The sequence below is a fragment of the Siphateles boraxobius genome, unplaced genomic scaffold (assembly GCF_051911475.1).
Source record: "Siphateles boraxobius isolate OS27281-9 unplaced genomic scaffold, OSU_SipBor_1 46, whole genome shotgun sequence".
Taxonomy (NCBI): Eukaryota; Metazoa; Chordata; class Actinopteri; order Cypriniformes; family Leuciscidae; genus Siphateles; species Siphateles boraxobius.
Window position 1 is genome coordinate 5,055,271 of NW_027509097.1, and position 24,356 is coordinate 5,079,626.

Consider the following 24,356-nt stretch of genomic DNA (forward strand, 5'->3'; position numbering starts at 1 on the left):
AAGTTCCAGAAGGTGCTAAACAGTTCTAGGAAGTGCAACTTACTTATAAGCAGTAACATTTTTTATATATTTGTTCCCATTTTTTTTTTTTATCTGGGGTGACCATTTTTTTAAACTTAGAGGAATTAGGGATACATACATATATCCAAAGTTGGTGATTCATACACCAACACAGGAAGCCCCACAATGATGGTTGATTTAGTTAAGACTATAAGAGCGTTTATGAAAATGCTTCACATTAATAGAGGCCTTTGGCATCTAACTAACAGATATCTACAACATAAAACATTATTTTTAGTATTTTGTCATTTAGTGGGTTTAGACATTCAAACTGATTTCAAAAGAACAAAACCCTCAAGCCATGCAGTGGTGGCTGCCAAAGCCTGAGCTACAGTAACTGAGAAACATTCATAAAGTCCACAAAGTCCTTTAATTGAAGATCTCAGTAAAGCTCGGGAGAAGCCCCCGCTTGTGTCTTATTCACCGCTGTGATCCCCCTCTGTCATCTTTATTACTCTGTTCTCTTTTAATTTAATTTTTCTGTGTAAAAACACCTGAAAAACATTAATGCAACGTTCTCTCTCCCACTCTGTGCATAGAGAACGTTACATAATGCTCCTGTGCTTCTTCTGACAGTAACTGGAGCTGTCATGTTGATGTTTTCAGTATGGTTAGAGGCTGTATTACCTGAATGTGTGATCATACAGAGCAAACGCAGTTTTGGCATTAAAGCAGCAGAGAATAGTGTTTCCGTGTTCTGCATCTGTTCTGTTTGTTTAATTAACTATTTGCTGTGATGTTAAACTTTTACACATGCTGCAGCTTCGCAAATATAGTAGAAATCCCTCAGTGACGGATGTAATAGGTATGTCGCTATAAATCTAAAAAAGAGCAAGAAGAAACTCTAGAAATATAGAAAGGAAAATCTGTAAAAGTCAAAATGGAATAATAAAAAATCTAAGCGAAAAAGCAGCGGAAGAGCACTTCTTTGTAAATCAAACACCCAAATGTGGTGTTTGAAATACATTATTTAGGGAACACTAGCCATGAAAAGGGACATTAAGACACATCAGACTATGCTGTTTTACTTTCAAATGAGTGTAAATGTTTGTGTATAAGAGAGAGATTTTCTTTTGGTTTACAAACCGCTAAGCAGACCAGTAGTTTTAATTAAGACAAACTGTAGACTTTGTTTATGTGACAGAAAGCAATACATTGTAAGCCAATTAAGCACCACAACATTACAGAATCAAAACTGTCTGTGACTAATTATTGGTTATCCCGAAGCACTTTCCTTGCAAGAACACATGAACAAAAAAAAGTGCATGAATATGTTGTCACATTCTGGCTTCTGTTTTTAATAAATCAAATCACAAAGTAGGAAAAAGGAATTACATAAAAAATAAAAGACTTATAATTTAGTGTTTGAAATGATGGTAAAGGAATCAAAATGTGATATATACATATATTCCCTAATGTGATGGATGAAGGGGGATGATTACCTGGTATTAAGATGTGTTTTGGTTGATCGGATCACAAGTGGAGGTGTAAACAGGGTCTAAAGCGTCTTGAGCTTGTCCACTTTTGACCACTTCAGAGGTAGTCAGAAACAAATTCAACCGGATTGATTTTGCAGTGTAAAGGCTCATGTGGTCGAATGTGTTCGAACAGCCACTAAAGACCGCCTACTCTCTGCCTATTGACCTAACGCGTAAACATTACAGCAAGCAAGCACACTAGCCAGACGGGATTTAAACTTACCAAGCACAATGTTCTCTCCCCATTCCTGATTTCTAACATGCACTCACCGCGTTCGCCGTGATATAAAACACCAGGTGTAAACTGGTATGGTGTCTCTCTCATCTACTTGAGATCCGATTGACCAAAATGCTTCTTAATACCAGGTTTAAACAGGGCCTTACTTTAAGGAAAGATTTTTGTGATTTTTTTAATGAAAGATCAAAAGGATAAACAAAGCAGATTTCACAGCCTTCTTTGATCATATTTACCAAAGTAGCCAATAATTCTGACCACGACTATATGTATTAAACCAGTAAGATGGTACTGATAGGGTACTGACAGTGTGAAGGCAACTTTAGCTACACTTTAATGCAAATAGGACTTTTAAAAAGGAAACTTCCCAGTATATACTGTACAATCCAGAGAATATCATAATGACAAGCATGTATAAACGGTCCCTTTCCAATCAACACAAACTAAAAACCCAAATCAGTTCACTATGAGATTAAAAGATAATCATCATCTCTCTCAATGCCAAGAAAGACTTGAATTACAGAACTGCAGGTGATGAATGGACACATTTAGCTTCAGTGTTGTTTCGACATAGTTTCCTCTCCACTCCGCTGTACGGTCATTTGCCTAGAGCAGGGGGTCTCCACATAGCTGAGGTCTTGCTGAAAAATACAGGGTGGTGCAGTTCTAAAGCCTCTGGGTTAAAGGTGGCCAAAGGCCAAGTTCAGGGTGGACCTCACGCTGGCACAATGCCTACAGTACAGCAGAGCCAGAGCATGTGGAAGTGCTTTAGGCCTGGGGAAGGAGTAGTCAGCCTCGCACAGAATCCCTCACCGCAAAGACAGAGAAAACTGAAAGCAAATTACTCTTCATTAGAGCCACACAGCCAGTTGCCAGGGACCCGAGCGTGGAAAAACAACAGGCCTCAGAATTTATGATGAACGCATCATAAAGGAAGGAGGTTGACATGCAACATGCCACCTGCTGATCGAACCTCAATTTTGCTTCGGATGAGAGAACGGTGGCTCTCATCGCTGAAGATGAAGTACTTTTGCATCTGTGTGAGAATTGCACATTCTTCTACTTTATGGTTCTGTCTGTTACATCAAGAAACGCCAGTCGTGATACTGCCGATCCGAATTCATGTATTCCCAGCTCCCTGTGGAGTCATTTTTTTTAGCATTCTCTGTTCCTACGCATTGGTATAAGAGCAAGCGAATTTTAATGTGCATATTGAAAGTATTACTTCTTAAACAGAACATCTTGTCCTTCTAGATCAAGTGACAAGACCGGGCCAAAAATGCATAAAAATCCGCTAAGTCCAATTGAAAAGATTTGCAGAAGCTTTCGCAGATGTTCTGAGGAATATTTTTTTGAGGGCTGCAATGCTGTGGTAAATTGAATTGCTATAGATATGGTTTCGTAGAGGCCATTACCCTCTGAAATGTTCCAGTCTTGTCCGCGCCAGAGAGCAGAGACCCATTACGCACGCAGGCAGCACCCCTGGCCCTGATGACAGGCCTCAGCCACCCATGGATATCATCAGCTCTAGTCCAGCGTCTCTGCTGTCGTAATATCATCGTCTCGAAGGTGTCATGATAACCATCATTTTCTCTAGCGCAAAAGCCTCCACCCAGCCTCTAATGAAAACAGCCGTCTCTGAAATCTGTTTTCGCTCTGGCCTGCGTTGTCGTCTAAACATTTTCATTATATTGCACCCCACAGAGTCATAATGACTCCCACATAGACAAAACAGGACACAGAGCTACGATTTCGTCTGGAATCGGTTGTTATGGTGCTCTAGAAACCTGGTCCAAGGTGAGGCTGATGGGGCAACTGGCTACCAGCAAAAGTGAGCAGTGGACTCAAGTACTCTTGAGGGATTGCTGAAATCTTTTCATGTGTTTCACTCAGTTACTGCAATAAGAAAAATCCCTCAACTGACCGAGTCGCTCTAATACCTTAAAGATGTCTCCATTTATGATGTAGTAAAAGAACGAATATATGAGATTGTAGTCTGAGCCAAGGCTGATGTATCTGGAAGACCTCCAGGTACCCAACTGGAACACTGCTGAGCCAAATCACAAAGACTTCCATTCCAACAACCTGGTAAGAGAGAAGGTGAAAGGCACAGAGAATAAAAAGCCACCGGAGTGCTGTGAAATGCATAGAAAATAAAACCGTAAATTCTTAATGACTTAATGCAACTTATTATTTTTTGTAATCTGAACCTCTACGGCCGAAAAAAGATTTTAAGTATTTTTTACCAAAATAAATGTATCCAGGAAATGTGTGTGTGTGTGTGTGTGTGTGTGTGTGTGTGTGTGTGTGTGTGTGTGTGCGTGCGTGCGTGCGTGCGTGCGTGCGTGCGTGCGTGCGTGCGTGCGTGCAACAAGGGGTTGAAAATCAGTGAGGTCTGGGTGTTGAGAATTGTGCTATAGTGTCAGCAATAACATGCCAGCGCTGTTTAAGTGCCAGCCATGCAGTGTTGCCAGATATTGCTAAGAAAAACAAACAAAAGACCAAAGACGCTTAAAATAATTGGATCTGGCACCACAACAGAGGCTGCACCTACATCCTACCTCTCTCACAACTCTCTCAAGCCCCGTTCACTGCCATCGTCTCACAGCGATATGAATCGTTCTCCATCATTTTTACACCACAGCAATCTAGCAAACTGAAAACTGAATTATATAGGGCTGTCACGATTCCTCAACTAAATTCGAGAGCTCGATTAAAAAAAAAAAAAAATTGCTATTTCCCCATGTAGATTAACTGGCAAAATACCGTACGTGGAGCATTCCACAGATGAGAATCCATAAACCAAATTATAAGACCGTTTTCTAAGGTGGCTCCATAAATTAAAACAATTTTAAAATCATAATAGCATAGTGATATTGTTAAATCACAAACACTACGGTTCAGTTAAATTAATGTTTAAATGAATAATAATGTACTGCATGTTTTAGAGTGAAGTGCGACGCTTTATTTATTTACATGCGTGCAGGTTACGTGTTTCTTCCAGGCAGCGTCTCAGAGTGGCTTCGTTCACAGTAAATGCTGATCCACACAAACTCTGCATGTTTCTGCATGTGCTGTTTGTTTGGGTTCCCCAATAAAGTGCATTTAATGGGAACACATAAAAGTATGAAAAGCTTTGTGTTTCATAGCACAGTGTAGCACAGTTATCATTTACATGAGTGGAGCGTGTCTCAGGTGCTAGGTTAACAAACTCCGTCCTGCAAATGCTATGAGTTTGGGTTGCTTATAACATTGATCTGGGAACATAACATGCATAATTTCACCAGATTTGTAACAAATCATTTATAGACCTATGCCAACACAGGACAATACATCAATATATTTCTAAATATGTGAATTGTCGCAAATTCTAAATTAAAGTTTAAACCCTCGATGTTTGTGCATGTTTTGATATCCACATGTTCTTGTTCAAGAAATTACAGAGGCTGTAGCATTTCTATCATAAAGAAGTGGCCAAATATAAAAAATTAAGTGGACATTTGAATTTAATGTTTTTGGACAATATTAAACAAGGATTTGATCATACTGTAAAGTGTAACAACAACAATTATCAGGCTGTTGGCGCCCTCTGCAGGCATTTATTATAATACATCATGTAGTTGATTATGTTTAAAGTACATTATGTATTTTAACAGTGTTGTTCAATAAAACCATATGATTACTTGCTTTTGATCATTAATTTCAACCAACTATAATTGCCTCTGTTATTTTATATAATTTAAGTCATTTTAAAGACGATTGTTCACTTAGCTCTATTTTTTTAGCGCACAAATATCTGATTACTCGATTTATCTTAAAAAATAATTGCCAAAATAGCCGTTAGTGACAACCCTAGAATTATACATGCAAACACTCATAGTTTTAAATGGCTAATTAGTAATTCATAGACCTTCAAATGAAACTTTTTAACATGAAAAATGTACCGAGGTCAGGTGACACACACGCTCATAGGCCATGTGTGTGTGTTACCATTCAAAAGTTTGGGGTCCGTAATATAAAAAATAAAATAAAAAAATTTCATTTATACAAAATATTCCATTTATAATAATTTAAATGACATGTAATTACATGTATATTCAATTCAATATGCAATTATATTCAATTCAATTATTTTGTCATTGCCATTTCTTTTGCAATTTCACAAATACTTTGTGGTTCAAACCCAAATCCCAATGCACTGATAAATCACAGAGCTTCTGTAGAGATTTTCTCATCCAAGTGCAAAATAAGTTTAGGATTTTCTAGGGCCAAAAGTGTAAACAAGGGCACAGCATGTCTGGCTGTCACAGCCGGTAGCAGTCCCTTGCCGTCATACTATGGGATTCAAAGCAAATGTGAAACGAAGTTGCCGCCACCTCTATCAGCAACTGAAATCTCCCATTCTGAGTTAGTCAGTCGGGCCAAGATTCCCATGCTGGGTGTGATTGTCTGTCTGCATTTCTGCTTGGTGTTCCCCCAGATCTATAATGGAATGAATGATCACTTAGAAGTTTTGGGACAGGGAATTGGCTTTTGTCCCAACCACAGTCTCTTGAGTTTGATATACTTGTTTACAGGCACAAAGAAGATCAATAAATAAATAAGACCAAAATGAAGATATTAAGGCTGCTGTAGTAGACCTGTCAATTCCCCTTGTATTGTACATCATCTGTGGTGACTAACTAGATGATTTTAACTCAATCTACAAAGCTTTCTGGTAGCAGCTTTAGGTTGCCACTGTTTTGTGGCAGCTGAAGTGACAGCGTTCTTGTTCACAAACGCGTCTCTCCCTGCAATTATGTCCACTCATCACCCCACCCTCTCGCCTCTGCCTTCCGCATCATTTCCAAATCAAATGAAATCTGCAACATGAAGCCAGAGATAGAGTGAAAGCTTGCTCTGTGGTTGACAGTAAACAGCTCCACTGACTATATTCAGCTTGAGTCGTGAGGTGTTACTACAGTCCCTTTGACATGTAGATGCTGTCATTGTGAATTTGTCAGAGGGAAGTACCTTAAGATTTCTTAACACTTCCCCTTCAGTCTGTTAGGGATGCTGAGTCATTCACTGCTTCTGATTTGCAAATCAAATATTATGAAAAGAGACCTGAGAGATTGTTAAACTCTCTGACACCTCCTAACACAAACAGACACACCACCAAAGTACGAATAGCTTCACAATTGCTACAACCCGCGACAACAGTGTAAAAGCAGTCCAATTTCGCAAGAATTGGCAACACCGGCTTCCTCCTTATAGAGAGTATGCATTGATGTCACTTTCCCGCCAGAACACGCCCCCTCAGCCGGACTGAGTGGCAAAAGAGCCTGCTGCATGACTGGATTTAATAGGGGAAACTGCGAAAACGCAAGTAAAACAAGACATTATTAGTTTCAAGTTTCAACTAAAGGTTGGACTTGATATAAGTGTGCCTTACAACCAGTGTTGGGTAAGTTACTCAAAAAAAGTAATCCACTACAAATTACTAATTACTACTTTAAAATTGTAATTTGATTACATTACTGATTACTGCATGTAAAAAGTAATCAGATTACTAATTACTTTACTTTCAAGTTACTTTGAAAACCTATTAAAACTACAAGAATACACTACAAAGTGAAACTCAGTTCTTTCCTTAATTTAATATTGCAGAATACAGACATCCCAAGTCTCCTGGAAGTTCCGGGAGTCTCCCGCATGTTGATAGCAGCTCCCTGATGCCCGCAAATTAGTTCAAATCTCCCGGAATCTAGAGCTAGCGAGAAAGAGCGCGCATGCGAGACAGAAGAGAGGGCTGTTTCTCAATATGTTCTTGTGGACTTGTGAAACGTCATCAGTCGCTGCCCAAGTACTGTTCCAATTCAAAGTTCACATCTAGCCAAGTCCAGTTCAAGACCACTGATGTGTTCCTGATCCGCCCCTTTTACCCAGGATGCACCGAGAGGTGACTCTAACTTTGTAGCCTATTAGAGAGCTGACTTATGTTTGACTGAACTGTTTGCTTTATTTCTAATTGTACAGCTTCTTATACCTTTTAGGCTACTTATACTTTTATACTGGATATTATTGAGCATTAAAACTAACATTTAACAAAAAGAGACAGGGTTGTGTAGTTTTATTTTATATATTTTAAAATATATAGAATATTTTTTTATATTACATTTTATAAAATAAAATGACAAGTCTGTCTCTGTTAAATGTCAGTTTTAATGATCAATAATGTTTCATATTTTTAAAATGAAAACAAAAAGAAGCAGGGTTGTGTTTTATATATATCGTGTTGTTATAAATATATGCAGTGAAGAAAATCAATGTATGCGCACATTTGTGTGGCCATTAGCCTAATATGTTTACGATTTTTTTAAATGAAAAGAGGCAGAGTTGTGTTTTATGACATATTTTGTTTTATTGTTGACGAAAAGGGGCAGAGTTGTACTTTATACCATATTTCGTTTAATTGTTGCCTGAAATATAGCTACATAAAAGAGATAACCGGGGTAGCCAGAGCGTGCTGATGAGTGACGCGATCAAGAACGCCGCGGTTCTGTTTGCAGAATAACCGGACTCGCGTCCTCTCGTCCTCGGGAGTTCGTTCTCCTGAGTCGAACTTGGCAAGTCAGTCTGAACTACCAAGGACGCAAGTCCGAAGTTTGCGTAGGCTACTATTGAGAAACAGCCAGACTGTGCTCCAAACCGTGTAGCGCTGCGTGTGTGTGTGTGTGTGTGTGTGTGTGCCTCATGAAGCGCGTTCTCCGGTAATTCATTAAAGCGCATGCTGACGCAGCCGGCCAAACGTGATTAGAAAGGCATTTTACTAAATATTTTTTTCTTAACAATACATTTGTAACGCAAGTAACTTAATTTTATTGACATCAGTAACTGTAATCAAATTACATAAATTTAAAATGTAATGAGTCACATTACTGCGTTACCACGAAAAGTATTTAGAATACAGTAACGCGTTATACCCAACTCTGCTTACAACTTACCAAAGATCCAGTGATCCATGGATATACAGCCAGGAACTTCAGTCACTCCGGCCGATGGTGACGTCACGTGCATGAGCTCGGGCGTAGACGTCATGGAACGGTGCATTGTGGGAATCACGGTACGGAAGTATATGCACTGTATAGTAGCCAGTACATAATTATGTTAGTCATTAGATAATATTAGGTTTAATTTAGGTTATTTTTAGGAAAATGGTTCAGTATTGCTGAATTGTGAACTGCTGTAGTGGGTCTCACCAGGGGCGTTTCCAGCATTGAAGGACATCCGGGGCTTAGCCCAGACCATTTTATGTAAATACAGGGAGCACTCGAAGAAACTTGCAGATTAGCGTCACGTAAAGGAGGGGTTTGGAAAAATTTATCTTTGAACGATTCATAAGGGAAGTCGCTGAGTTAATCAGCTAAAAATAAATGCATATTATAAGACAACAAAAGTGTTTTTTTGTCATTGCATGCATGTAAAACTGTTGTTGGGGACTCCCAAAACAATATTAGGAACATTTTAAATGCCAGAATAGGGGCCCTTTAATATAAATAATTTTTATTTTTTGACATAAATAGTTAAAATGATGTATGAGATCCTAAGTTAAAGCAATACATGAATGACTTTAATCTACGTTCACTGACACACCATGGCATCAAACTGTATATAATTCTCAATGTATATCTGTCAAAAAACTTTTCATTAGGAGCATTGGGATAAACAATGCTTCACTTTTAACTTTCTCCAAAGTAAAATGACCGATTAATTGTTACCAGTTTCCATGTCTGATCCTCCCCAGTCTGCAGCTCATCTTTGCTACCCTCTACAAAACCATTTATTCAAATCAAAGTGTATATTTACTACAAACTAATAACACAAAACAAGTCACACAAACATGTTATGTTTATGTAACCCCTCTTCACCCGGGTCCCACTCGACCCGCTCCGAGCGGGCCTCGAACCCGGGTCTCCGGCATGAGAGTCAGGTGCTCTAACAAGGAGGCTAAAGACTGCAGCCTCTAGCATCTGTCGCTAGAGCGCCTATTGAGATCAGAGGAGTGAGGTTTACTCGCACAGCAACTACTAGCTGGCCTCCGTTACATTTATACTTATTGGTTATCTTTAGAGAAAACAACACCTGATAAACAAGGAAAGTATCCAGTGCAGTGGTGGGATAAAACTAATGTTTCTGGCTACCCTTACGAAAACTTCAAGTTCATTTTATGAAGAAGTATTATTCGTTTAAATGTATTATAAGTATAAGAGTAGTAAACTTTAAGTACACAACTAGGTTTCTCATTTGTAATGCATCTGTACTAAAAGTGAACTTATAAGTATACTAGTAGTAGTTTACTATTTAATACAATTAGTATTTTTTTAGTTTATGAAAGTACACACTGAAGTGTAGGCTACTCTCAGTAAACTACTAGTTTAGTAGTTTATACTGCAAGTATACTTGCAAGTTTTCTTTAAGTGAACAAACTTATACTTGTTATAGTTCACTATTTATGTATTATTTTTGCACTTGCAGTATACTATTATGTTAAAATGTAGATATTATTTTTTATTAAAAAATACATTTAACTGTACTTTAATTTTAAAGACATTTTATTAGCTTCATGAATTCTTTTTTTATCAACACTTGAATGTTGGTAAGTTTCATAAAGAAAGGCAACATTAGAATTGTAATTTAAAGGACGATTAAATAAAATGATGCAGACAAAATTAAAACGCGGCACACTGCTTATGACTTGCGTGACGCGGGACAACAAAGCTTCACATTCTTCACAGCTTCACAAAATGCGGGACAAGAGGTCCCCCTTTGATAATATTAAGCGCGTTTTTGATTTACACACTGTTTATTGTTTGATGATGATCACGTTATTTTATATTTGAGTGAGTGAGCAATCTTCTATCACTTGTTTCAGCTTCTTCTTCTCCTGTGTTTTTATCCGGAGGAGATTCTGTACTAGAAAATGCCAGTACAAGTGCTAACGTATAACGTTAGATGATGATATATCTTCAGACTTTAAGGTAAAAAAAACAATTCTTACCCACTGCCTTTTTTCCGAAAAATACCCAAAGTCTCGTTTGCTTCATTTTTCTTTAATTTTTTCTTTCCCGCTCGTTGCTGTCTCAGTTGTTAACTCACACTCTTGCGGTTGACTGTGCTAGCTCCTCCTCCTCCTGCTGCTGCTGCTGCATATTCAACAGAGAGGAATAAACGGAGGAGCCCATAGGCTACCGACAGCAAAGAAATGTATTCTATAGGCTAGATTATTTTTAAGGTCTATTTTTACAGGCTGTATGCAGTATATATGCAAAGCCAAAGCGCAATGATTTCGGGTGTTTACATAAGCTATTGTCCAGTTTCATATTTGCTCAGTGACAGTCATTACATTCGGGGCTTGACTCAAGACATTCGGGGCTGAAGCCTCGGCAAAATCGGCTGGTGCCGCCCCTGGGTCTCACGATCGACAGGGCAAACACCTCATGAATCATATAAGTGGTGGTCTTTTTGCTTTGCTTTGATGACGTCACTTTTATACTAAAGTAAAGTGTCTGTAATGCATATATTAGCATATTTATTAAAAGTTGGTGTGAAAAATAAATAATAAACATTACATTTAAGAATAAATTTAAAATAGCAACACAAAAAAATAGATATAAAACAGTCTTACAATCAACAATAGGGCTTTGCTGGAATGTAAAGTTTGCAAACAATATTAGCATCCGTTCCCTGGTCTGTTACTCTGAGAGCTGTGTGTGAGGCACAGCTGTCCCACTCCTGAGTGCACTAGTTGGGCTGCACACCGGGACAGCAGATGCTACACTGGACTACTCATGCACACATTCCTGATCCTACATGATTGTCTGTAATTACCAGCTGTAAGCTGATAGCAGGGGGAATAAGGAGACTATTGAGCTGTCAGTGCAGGTAGGTCGCTGACAAGGACAAGGACAGGTACAGGCTGAGCACCAGTGCTGGGAGGAGAGAGCGCTACAACCATACACTCACTTTATATTGGTAAGGCAGTGGATGTGTCTTATACTCTCATACTGATCATGACTAGTCCAGCTTAGACTCAGATGGTTACGAAACTACAGAGTGTATGCATTTGGATTAGATAGACATACAGATAGATAGATAGATTGGTTGACTGACATGAACGATAGATATAACGACAGACAGACAGACAGATGGTAACCAGTTCTGAAGGAGAGAACACCAGGATTCTTGGAGCAGGAAGTTGTAGAGCTTGTTGGGGAGGCACCTAATTGTCTACTGCGGCATGTAATTACAAGCTTACTCAACATAAATCTTTCATTATTAAGCACTATTTCTGTCCTGGAACACTGACGCTGTGCATCCTTCAGAGAGTGAGAGAAACCTCTGCTTTTTGCTTAATTCAGAGAGAGAGAGAGAGAGAGAGAGAGAGAGAGAGAGAGAGAGAGAGAGAGAGAGAGAGAGAGAGAGAGAGAGAGAGAGAGAGAGAACAGAGCTGTTTAAATGCTATAAATCTAATATTGTTTGCATGTCAGTGTGCAAAGAAAAGAACTGGATTGGGTGACTGTGTCTAAAAGCAACTAAAAACTCAGTGGAGCCAGAAGCTTCTTTAAAAAAAAAGAAAAAGATGAACGCAATTACAGTGAGTGCAATTACATTCTCAGGAAGATTTCACCGACACCTGCCCTCAGGGTCATGAAGATGGACCGAAATACACTTAAACGCTTGTTCAGCTTCTGAGTTCCGTGTCCTATGATTTTGTAGGATAAGTAAAAAAAGGCTATTTTACATGCTTGACAGTATTTAGGAGTTCCTTTATCATCAAAACTGATTCCTGGACTTAATGTAATTGACATGTCAGTGCACATTATTCCAAAGAAAAGCAATATTTGTCTTCATAGTCTTTCATCAAAATGTAATCATTTGCTTCACCTCTGACATTATTTTTCGCCTGACCTCACCAAAGCCCTCTTATTTTTCAACCCTACCTCTCCAAGCACCTGCCATATAGAGACCGCTTTTCATCATCCAATCCATTCCCAGTAGGCAAAACCAAGTGCCACCATGCCATTTTTCACTTGGGATTGCACCACATTATGAAATAAAATATTATTTTTCATGCAGACTATAAATATCAAATGACACTGGTGTTGAAAACCTATTCATTACTTTTCAGGTATTAATAAAAAGTGCATTGTTCTGTGACACATAACACACTTTTGAATGTGAAATATGCACAATGCGTTATGAAAAGTGAAATTTGTAATAAATCCACATTGTTTTATGTTTATATACTTCTTTTACACTAAGTTAAATGCAAAGATACTGCTATTAGATGCCCCAGTATCATGTCAATCACTGTAGCCATGCAACCAGGATCTCCAAGAACTTATATGGACTCATGTCTCATATTCGCCTTATGTTTGTGAATACTGCCCCCTATGCTCCAAAAGTGTAATAGCATTCTCCGTTTTCCATTATGAAAAGAAACATTGAAAATGTTTCACTAGCAGACCTCATTGATTTTCCCATACATTTTTGTGAAGAATATATATATATATATATATATATATATATATATATATATATATATATATATATATATATATATATATATAAAAGGGGAAAAGGTTTTGGTAATGAACAGACGATAATATCCATGAGCTCTGTGGAAGTCATTGAAAACCATTCAAAGAACAGAATAAGTGATGCATTAAGCGCTTCTTTCTTAAATCCTGTTTTCACTGGCTGATGTTTTCTGCACTTCATTACTCAGTTCATGTGCTGAATCAACAGTAACAGTCAATCCATTCTTAATGCCACTGGGCCAAACGCCAGCCAGGAGGGGTTGAGCTAAAGTTCTATAAAACAGTTCCTCTAATCTCATCTGTCTTCTCATTGTCACCTGATTGACCAAGTATATGGTTTTAAAGACACAGTTTACCCAAAAATGTACATTCTCTCATTACACTCTTTTTGTTTGTTGTTGTTGTGGAATTCAAAAGTAGAAGTGAAGAATCATGTACAGTATTTTGCAATGTTGTATGTGCGTACATGGTATTTTTACCTGCTGAGAACTCGTGAAGAGCTTATAAAAAGTGTAAAGGAGTCAAAACAGTGCCAGGAATTTCTCCATTTCACACAAACAAAGATCTGTAAACAGACGGCATTCCCGATGCCTGTACCGACCTGTAATGGGCAACGTACAGTAGCTCTTATGTGTGCTTGAAACATTCTGTCCTTTTTAGGGTCAGATCTTGTAACAATTCCTATTTTTGGTTCATTTAGATCAGGGGTGTCCAATCCTGCTCTTGGAGGGCCACTGTCCTGCAAAGTTGAGCTCCAATTAAACACATCTGAACTAATCAAGGTCTTATACTAGAAACTTACAGGTGTGTTGAGGTAAGTTGGAGCTAAACTCTGAGGACAGTTGCCCTCCAGGACCGAAACACCCCTGATTTAGATATTTTTGGTTTATTTAGATGTGTTTGGTCCATGCCGAATTCACAGAGAACTAGTCCTTCAATGTATCCTTCTCTTAACTACAACGCTGTGTACTTTTCCTCTGTGCCTGTCTCTTGTTTGGTATCCAAGTATTAGTTAAAGGCACCAATGAAATCACAGTTAGAAGCTACACTGTAGGACAGAGTTGCTCAATCCAGAAAAGTAGAACATAATCATTAGATTAGATGGGTAACAATGTATTAAATTGTTGTTAAAATTTAAGGAAAAAAATCTGTCAAAAAAAATAAAATTATATATATATATATATATATAAAATAAAAACTTTTATAATTTTTAATAAGAAAACATTTTAAACTTCACTAAATCTGGTTTGATGAATTCTTTTTAGATCAAAACAAAATGGAGTAAGAATAATAATAAGTTTAATAAGAAAAAGTTTTATTTTTTTAAAATATAGAAACAGAATAATTTAAAGCCAGATACACTGACTCACTTTAAAAACTGAAACTATTGATTAAGAACTTCTATTCATCAAAATAACACTACATTACTACCTATGTATGGACAAGGAGAGTCTATAACTCCCCCATAGTCTGCGGATCTTAAATTCCGAACTGCTTTCCCAGCTGTTGAAAGCACGGCAGGCATGAGTGAGATCCACAGAGGAGTAACGGATGTCTGTCCTGTGGGATTATCATGCTGAACAGATCCTGGTGCTGAGCAGCAGCGGATTTAAAAGCACTTTACCGATAATAACGGCACTCCTGAATGAAGAACAAGACCACTCACAACAGTAAAAGGGAGAAAAGGGACTCTGTAAGAAAAGCCATGTTAAAGAAAACACAGTCTCATCTCTGGACTCTTTAAACCACATGCTCTCCTCCAGAATAATCCCTTGTTCTTTGATTTCCTCCCTTTTCTCTTCATAGCAGTATAACATATGTAATAGTACAATGTAAGTTTGTTTCTTCTGCAATTCAAAGGGTGGGATCTCCAACCAGAAGGGTTATTACAGAGGAGGAAAGGAATTTTTGAAGTCTTGCATGTTATGGGAATGGCTGTGGGGTGATTGACTTGTCTCTAGTTTTCCTCCCAATTGAGGGTGATTTTATGCACAGATTTGTAATTTGCATTTTGTGGTATGGGCATTTTGGAGAAATTATTTAAAAAAGCATTAAAAAAAAATTACATTCTGACAAATTTCTGATGGCTAGCTTATAAAATATACCTGACTGTGCTAAGGAAGCTTCTAGAGTTGGCTAAACTGTTAAAAAAAAAACTTGCGGCTTTTCAACACATCTTTTTAACCCCTCAAAATGCTTTTTATGCCTGCTACAGACTGCGATTTCTGCAATCCTATAAGATCATTTCAAATCACACTGTACGACATGGATCTAATAAACTATGACATGACTGTACGATGGTGACACCTATTGAATCGTAGAAAAGTTAGTAAAACATAAAATCACCTTTATTTATATAGCGCATCATACAATATAGATTGTTTCAAAGAAGCTTTACAGTGATAACAGGAAAATGATGCATTTCGGCTGTTGTTCAGCTGAAGTCAGTTCAGTGTTGATTCTGTTCCTTTGCATAGATCATCAATTATTAAATGAGTTCATTTCATCAATAAAATAGTTCTGCAAAAAATGATGTTTTTATGTGCACTGAAAAAAAGAGGAGGAAGCAAAAGAGGAGAATATGGACGCGGTCATGACTAGGGAAAAGAGGTCATCTTGGCATGTCAATCTTGTAAATTGAACTTGAGGTAAGCAGTTTTAAGTTGATCAATATGCCATTTAATGTTGCATTTGTATTGGCTAGTCAGTAGATGTTGGTCGTAGCAGCAAAAACACTGTGAGATGATCATGCTAAATTTCTGACACTGTCAGGTTATTATCACAGACTATCTTTGGTCGCAAGACTGTGACAACGGCCGTCTTTAAACCTCTCTCACTGTACGACGTAGGACCGACGTTTAGGAGTCACGACCACAGAAATAGCAGAGCAGATCGACTCCACCAGACCAAACCTATGTATATTTTATTTACATTTATAAAATGTTTTATAAACTATCCAGAGAGTTTTCATGACTGAACTTAGAATAAACTGTTCGTTTCAAAAGGATTTATTTTATGATGCTGTTCAGACCTTTTTGGATCCTCTAAGTTTTGTTTGCCTGGACTTTCAATGGAGGGATAGAAACCAGGTCTCATTAAAAATTTAGAGTACAGAGTCTGAAATAAATCTAAAAACATCTATAAACATTCACAAACGCAGAATCAAAGTGTGAAAGACACATACATGAATACTAAAAGATAACATGCTGACTTTTGTTTTCACATGTTCAGCTATTGTGCACAAACGCAGCGGTGTAGGCCTATTCGAGGACAATCAGGGTTTGAATCAAAGACGTCGCAGGAGCCCTGTTCATCTTAACTGACTCTTCACGCAAACTCTTTCATCTTTCTCAGCTGCCATCTTTAAAGGTCACAGGGTTTGGGCAACATGGGGTAGTGCATGCTGGGATACATAGGCAGTGGAGAGACCACCCTCCAGTGGCCCTGACCTTCACACGCTTCTGTGCCACTTGTTGCCAGGGTGAGCTGCTGAGGTCTGGCAACAGAAGCCATTGCCATTTGTTCTGGTTCTTTCAGTTTAAAATTACAAAAGTATGTTACTACATCACCTATATTCAAATTGAATTTGAAGCCTTACTTCATTTGAATCTATCTGTCAGGCCTGTGCAACTTTTACTCTTTTTAAATTGCACTCAAAACTGACAATAAAGGTGATAATCAACAAATGCTTTGTGGACAAATATATATATATTGCAACGAAAATATTAAATTATTAAGTTGATAATGACATGCAGCACTCTGGCTAAGTTTAAATAAGCTTTTTAAATAAATGTTTAAAACAAAACTCAAAAATTGAAAACTCCAACTTCAATTTACCAATGAAACAAAAATTTAAATATGAAACATGAAATCTTTAGGGCATGTATTTATTTTTGTCAAGTGTCGCAGACAAAATATATTTTAAAATATATTTATATTTTCCGTTTTCATAGTTTTAGTCATTTTGTGTTTTTGTCTGTAAGAGACTGACAAAAAATATCTAAAAGCTTACATGAATTAAATGGATCAGTATCAAATTAAAAGCTCTGTTATGAATAAATTGCTGTGTGTGTGGTGTGCAACATTTTTGTGTAACATGGAATTATCTCTGTCTGACAGTTCCTCAACAAACCAGCATCATTAGCTATAAATGTGCTTGATCCCTGTCCTAATCCCTCTGACTAGACATGTTAATGCAGGCTAACACCTTAAATTCTCCAATTAAAGTGATCAGACAAACAATGTTCTCATTCATTTTCCTTAATCTGCTCATGCAGAGGGCACAACATTGAGGGAACGTGACACCCTGCCTATGAAAGTGCTGACAGACTTAAACAGCTTTGCAAATGTTTTAGTAATTAAACGAAACTTCTTTTTTACGGTTACCACTAACATAATATATTTTAGACAAACATCCCAACATGCTTTTGCAGTCTGAAAAAAATATCTCCATAAATTTTAATCAGTTCTAGGAAGCAGTCACTCACAAGAGACAGTGGTTCTTAAGTCAGTGATGCTATTTGGAGATAGATACAAATGTCTCTGAATTTCTGAGCATGGTTTTATGTGCATACATGCATACATTCGTATTGTGGATCTGCGGCCCCCAGTTTCCCATGGAAACAATGCAGGATGGGCTCCCGTAACTGGAGAGGGCTGAATGGTCCACAATGGCACCGCTGAGAGATAAAATGAAATCAAAACAAGCTGATGACAGTGATGGCACTGGTGTCAAAATTTGAGACGAGGGCCACCACCACCCCCACTGAGATATTTCAGAATGTCCTTTCCAGGCACACACACACACACAAACTTATGTCCATTTCTTATTTGTAGCCAGTGAGGACTGATAGCTGTTAGCTATCTTGTCATTCGCTTAAAATAACCTACATTTCATCACTGAGGTGAAGGTCAGAACAAGTGAATTATGTAATCATATCTAGGATTAAAAAGTAAAAGCATTTATGTCAAAAGCAGGGGGAACCTGATTGGTCGAGGCCCCCGATCACTCAGTAATGTGTATGGTCTGTCCTTTGAGCTTTTCTCTGAGGGGGTCTATGTCATTCTCGTCCACTATAGAGATCTGTCACACATCTGCCACCATCCTTTGGAGGCCTACAGAGACATGTTCATACTCTGGGATTTCTCTGATGAGATGTGCCATTAATTCTCCTTTCCTTGACAGTTATAATGACAACAGTGTCAGGTTCCTTTAAGCGTTGCTCAGGGACAAGCGAGCACACGGAGGCCAGTGTTAAGCTATGAAATGATTAGACCACACTTTCCTCCTTTAAACAACAACTGCAGTCCAACTGTGACAGATTACTGTAGTAGTTTCTACAGAAGATGCATGCCGTTAATACAGGTTGGATTCATATTCAGAACTGGTTCCAATAAAAAAGTAAGAAATAAAGCAGAACCAATTGACATTTGTTTCAATTAAATCTTGTTTCTGCCATGGAACAAAAAAAAATTGATTGTGATTTATTTATTTTTTAAATCTTAATTCTGACTTTTTTCTCAGAATTGCAAGTTTGTTTCTCACAATTCGGACTTCTACATTCACAATGGCGAGTTTATATCCCACAATTCTGACCTTTTTCTCAGAATTGTGAGATTTATAGACTATAGACGTTTTTAATTGCGAGTTATTTTCTCACAAATTCCGCAAAAACCTGAATGAATGACTCTTATGATCCTGTACTTATGGTGAATCTAAAAGTCACTTCTAAGTAGACAAGTAGTATAAAATGCAGGGAACATTTTTAGCTAAAATTGCTTGCCATACAAGAAGTAGACCGCGATAAACAGTGCATAAGCAAAGAAAAACAGTGTGATCGCATTCTTGGTTGCATTTGAAACACTGCAGATTTTACTTAAAGATTTAATGTACAAGTATTCCAATATATCTAATTAACTTCAACCAAAATCCTTATCTTTTACATATATTTTTAGTTTAATAATACTGTTCATGCAGCTCAAACAGTACAACACCAAGGCCATGAATGCAATGTAAGCTGCTTTGGATAAAAGCATCTGCCAATACCAACATTTTAAATGTAAAATGTAGGCTAATAAAGACATGTGTTCTGTAATATGATTCAAATCAGGAATGGTCAGAAACCAAAGCCGTTAAATACTTATGATTCCCATTCTACCAATTTGGAACACACAACACCAGTCAAAAGTTTGAACACACATATCCATATTTTAGACTAATACTAGAATAAGATACATTTTTTTAGTAAAGTTATTTAGAATTGTAATGTCATCGGAAATTATGCAGTCATCATAAAATATTATTCTTTTTCGAAGTGTCATGGAGCACTTTTGTTTGACTCAGGTTCTCCTAACGTCTTGCTCTCCATCAGGCTTCAGAAATTCACCAGTTACGATTGATTGCAGGAGTTTTGCCCATTTAGCCTTTACTTTTGAAAAAAAAAAATGTCGTTCAAGGAAGTTCAGACTTTACCCCAATTAGACCTGTTCTCGAAACATTACACCATAATGGCAAATCTTAAGCAGCACATGTTTTTGATTTGAGACCATTTCTGCAGGCTTGAGTCCTGGCAAAGCGTAATTTCAAAACAATTTCAACAATTGGATGGTTTACATTTTTGGTACTTTGTTGGAGCTCACTGAAACTGAGCTCTGTTGTTCATTAAATGTAAACAAGAGCTCATATTATCACCTGCTTCAATGCAGAGGAGTATGACTCAAAGAGTCAACATAAATGTAGCATTCATTTGACTTTTTGGGGATTTTGGAATGACTTGGTTTTCCAACAAATCCAACGTAAATGCTGCTACTTAAGTCAGTGTTGCTTTTGAAACTATCCAAGTCTAATTTTGCATTGCAAAGGCAGAATAACTTCATGCCATCACTATCAGACTAACTGTATGTGATTGGCATATTGCATGAAAAGGATAACCCTCTGGTTTCCATCCATTCCCCGTTTATTTATTTTTTAACTGGCAAGTTTCACGCTCCGTGTAGGCCTTTAAGCATCTCTTAGCTTCCATACTTGACCCACCACAGACACTGGAGCATATCATCGCGACTGTAGCAGACAGGTATGAATTGGAGCCCACACTGCTTCAATCCAGCTGGGTCATTAAGAACCACTTCCTGGGCCAAATCAAACACAGCCCCTGCCCACAGACAGACATCAGTCCACTTCTTCCAGCGTTCTGTTGGAAGCTATTAAACTGAGCACAGCTACATTTTGGAGAAAGATGTTTTGATATTTATTCATTAATCTGCAGATGCCAAACATATAAACATTGTCTGTTGTTCAAGGGTAGAGATTTGTGTCCTTTGTTGTTATGATATTCAAATATATTCCAGGCATTTACAAGAGCCATAGTAAAATGTGTAAAGCAGATTATGTGTGATATATTAAAATAAAGTCTCATGTGGAGCTATAAATCACATCAGGAAACTGCATAAGAGATTAACTCTCACTTACGCAGAATTAACTTGTAATGAGGTGACATTTAAATGTTAGTGTTTACATTTATGCCCATCTTACTCTGTTAGTGTTTCACTACTAGACATAACCCTGTTGATTTTGGGTCTGAGTGAGGCCTTTTTCACAGTACAGTGAAATTTATACAACTCCACTATGTTCAGACAGATGACACAGTATGGAAAAAAAAAAAACTTTTGAGCATTGGTTGTCATTATTAGTAAGAATGGGAATCATGAAGAATTTAATGGTGCAGATTCTGCTTAGTCCTCAAACAAGTTGGGTTCCTTAACTGTTAGAATAACAAGTCTTTTAGTAGGCCTAATTAGAAGGGATAAATATTTTGGGGAGAAAAGAAATGCAATTTTATTTCCAAAGGATTAGATAATAATGTTAAAATCAATTTAAAACAATTCTTGTCAAACGTGTTTCAACAGACTTTTAATGACTTTTTTACAGTGTGTTTAGATGTGGCATTAATGCAGTCTAATAACTAACTACCCTATATATTACAGTAAAAAAACACAAGATCCAGCACACAAGAAAAAGTCCGTCAGAGTAATAGAGTATTTTAGTATGGCTTTCTGTCTGTCCACCCACATCAGCGGAAAAACGAACGTTGAGAACCGTTAAAAGAAACGAACACCATTCACATGAATAAATTATTCCTCCTTTTCTTGGACTTGCTTTTAGTGGTCTTTCCCAAGTAGACAAGTAGAAATGAACCTTTAGTAGTACATGGCCTTCTTTGCATTAGATGTGCCAGATGTATTTCATAAGTCATTCACAGCCTGTCTCATAACATTAAAATTTCCCCTGGATTTATAGTACAGCCACCTCTTACAGGGCATTTTCCCTCCTGTCTTGCATTACTAATCAACCTGTAAAACTCACACTGCCTCACCAGAGTGGTGAAGCAAAAATAAACGCTGATCAGCCGGGCGTCTATAAACTTTGGGCACAATGCCCATGATCATAATTGCCACGCTGGTTTGTGTAACTAAAGAGTGACAAAAGCAGCTTGGCTGATGGATGAATGAATTTTAAGTGCAGAGGGGATCTTTAGTTGTTGACTTACTTGCTAGTATGCTGCTTAACAAGGCGTCGAGGTTTGTTAGTTAGCAGGGTCTATTTAGCCACTGCTTGCAGAAGCTGCCAATACAGAAGGCATAGTCATCTTTATTTTTTGCCATACAAAAGTGACTAATTTTTTTTTGTGGCAAACAAAATAAGCAGTTTGTTATATATTTGTATTTTTACTCTGCAGTGAGGGTTAGAGTTAAATTTTTTGTTGTACATTTATAATGAATTACATTATTGGTTTTATAGTCCCAAATGTGTATGTTATGTATTTTTAATTTATATTTATTATATTCTTATTTTTATGTTTTAAAGCAAATTAACACATCTATGGCCTTCTTTTAAAAAATGGTGGTGGTCAGTGATGTCTTGTGGGAAATTACCGAAATTGACAGCTGACAGTCATTTTGTGTGAAAAGTGACACCAGAAAATCAATCCTGTGTCACATTAAACTCATCTCTTCTCCGGTCTGTATTATATGTGACAAAATAAAACAAACAGAAAGACAAAAGCAGATCTGTCTTTAAACGTGGATCAGCATCCAGCACGCACATTTCAAATACCACTTTGAGGATTCAAGGAAGACTGCACAGAGGCTCTTGCCTGTTTGATTTTCTTTTCATAAGACATGCTTCTCACATGACCAGATAACGTTCTTGTCCTCCAGCAGCTGGGTCAGACAGGTGGGAGCCCTCCCTCTCATTGGACAAATTCAGTAGCCAATGCCTACCTACAGAACTCTGGAGGCAAGGGAGTCTAATTGGTTTAAGCTGATGGGGTGGACGAAGGAAAATACGTTCCAGAATTAACTTGAGACGGCCAAGGCTCAGGCCTAACGTTTACCCAAGGGGCCGACAGACAAGTGGAGGACGGCTGGCACTTGTAACACTCAACTCACTTGACAAGCTGTGGAAGGCATAAAGGGAAAACATCTCATGGGATACATTGGAAATTCAAAAACAGTTTTTTAAAATGCCAACTAATTAGCCACTATTGTGTCTCACAGCTGGTCTGTTTGCAGGCTTTTAGTGAAGATCACTTCTTCAGTTTTATAATTTTTATACTTTGTTCAGCAGGTCAGTTAAATTGAAGGGTTTAAAAAAAGGGGAACGTTAGGGGAGAGAGTAAGCATTAAGAGTTTATTAGACATAATTAAATATTTGAATCCATTTCTGTTTTTACATATTCTCAACAAGTTCCTGAATTAATCACTGGTTTTATACAAATTGGTTGAGTAAATGATTCAATGACTTGCTTAACAGTTTATTTGTTCTTGTTTGAAAAAAATCTGTTGAATGAATGATTCACTTGAATGAATGAAAAGTCACTTGTTGTCACCTATTGGACATGAGCAATCTTACTTACTCCCCACTTCACACACACACATATTTAATGACCAGATAATGACACAAATACTTTGTATTGGCTGTAGTTAATAAAGTTTCCCTTCACATATCACTGGTGATAGTCATAGTAACAAGACCAATAGAAAGAGACAAATTGCCCATGAGCTGGGCTAATATATCTCACAGAGGAACAACAGTTTTGATGTCATATTCCTGAACGGAGAAGGAGCCAGAACCACTAATATGTCTTTGATGTGTGAGGTTTTCCATAACTAGATCTGGGGACCGAGTCTAGTGACAGCAGGGCTTCTCATTATTATGCAATTAAGAGGGTTTTTCTCCGGCAATATAACTTACTCAAATATAGTGTCTGTAAAAATTAGGGCTCTAGTATTGTCTGGTTTTGGAGAGCCAGACTGTCTGCCAAGAGATGCTTAAACAATTATGGAAAGCTGGAATTTAATGGAACAATTTAGGGACAGTGACAAGAAGCACAAACAGTTTGTAAGTATAATGTGGCCAAAACCAAAGACTCTTTTCAGAATTAGAAAGCAGTTACTCCTGCAAACTTGAGTGGCATCACAGTAAATCTTTAGAGTCTATTCAAAATCTCAGTACAAAATGTGCCAGTGTCGTTCGAAAGGCCCCAAATATTCACATTCTATTTTGTTCTTTGCTTAGGGCTAAACATAATTTTGAAATAACCTATGCAGCGGTATATCACACATCCTACATGAAGTCACTTCATGTTTATTAACATAGCACTTCATAAAATAGATGCAGGTTTATATCATGCAATTGTGCCTTTATATAATGCAATTCTGACTTTATAACACATAATTGTGAGTTTACATAACGCAATTGCGCCTTTATATAATGCAATTCTGACTTTATAACATAATTGTGAGTTTATATCACGCAATTGCGACTTTATATCTCCCATTTGGCTGTTATAATGTCAGAATTGCAAAATATAAGGCAATTCTGAGAAAAAGTCAGAATTGTGAGTTTATTTTGCGCAATTCTGACTTTATAAATCGCAGTTGCGACTTTATATCATGCAGATTGCTAATTGTAAACTCGCAATTGTGAGAAAAAAGTCAAAA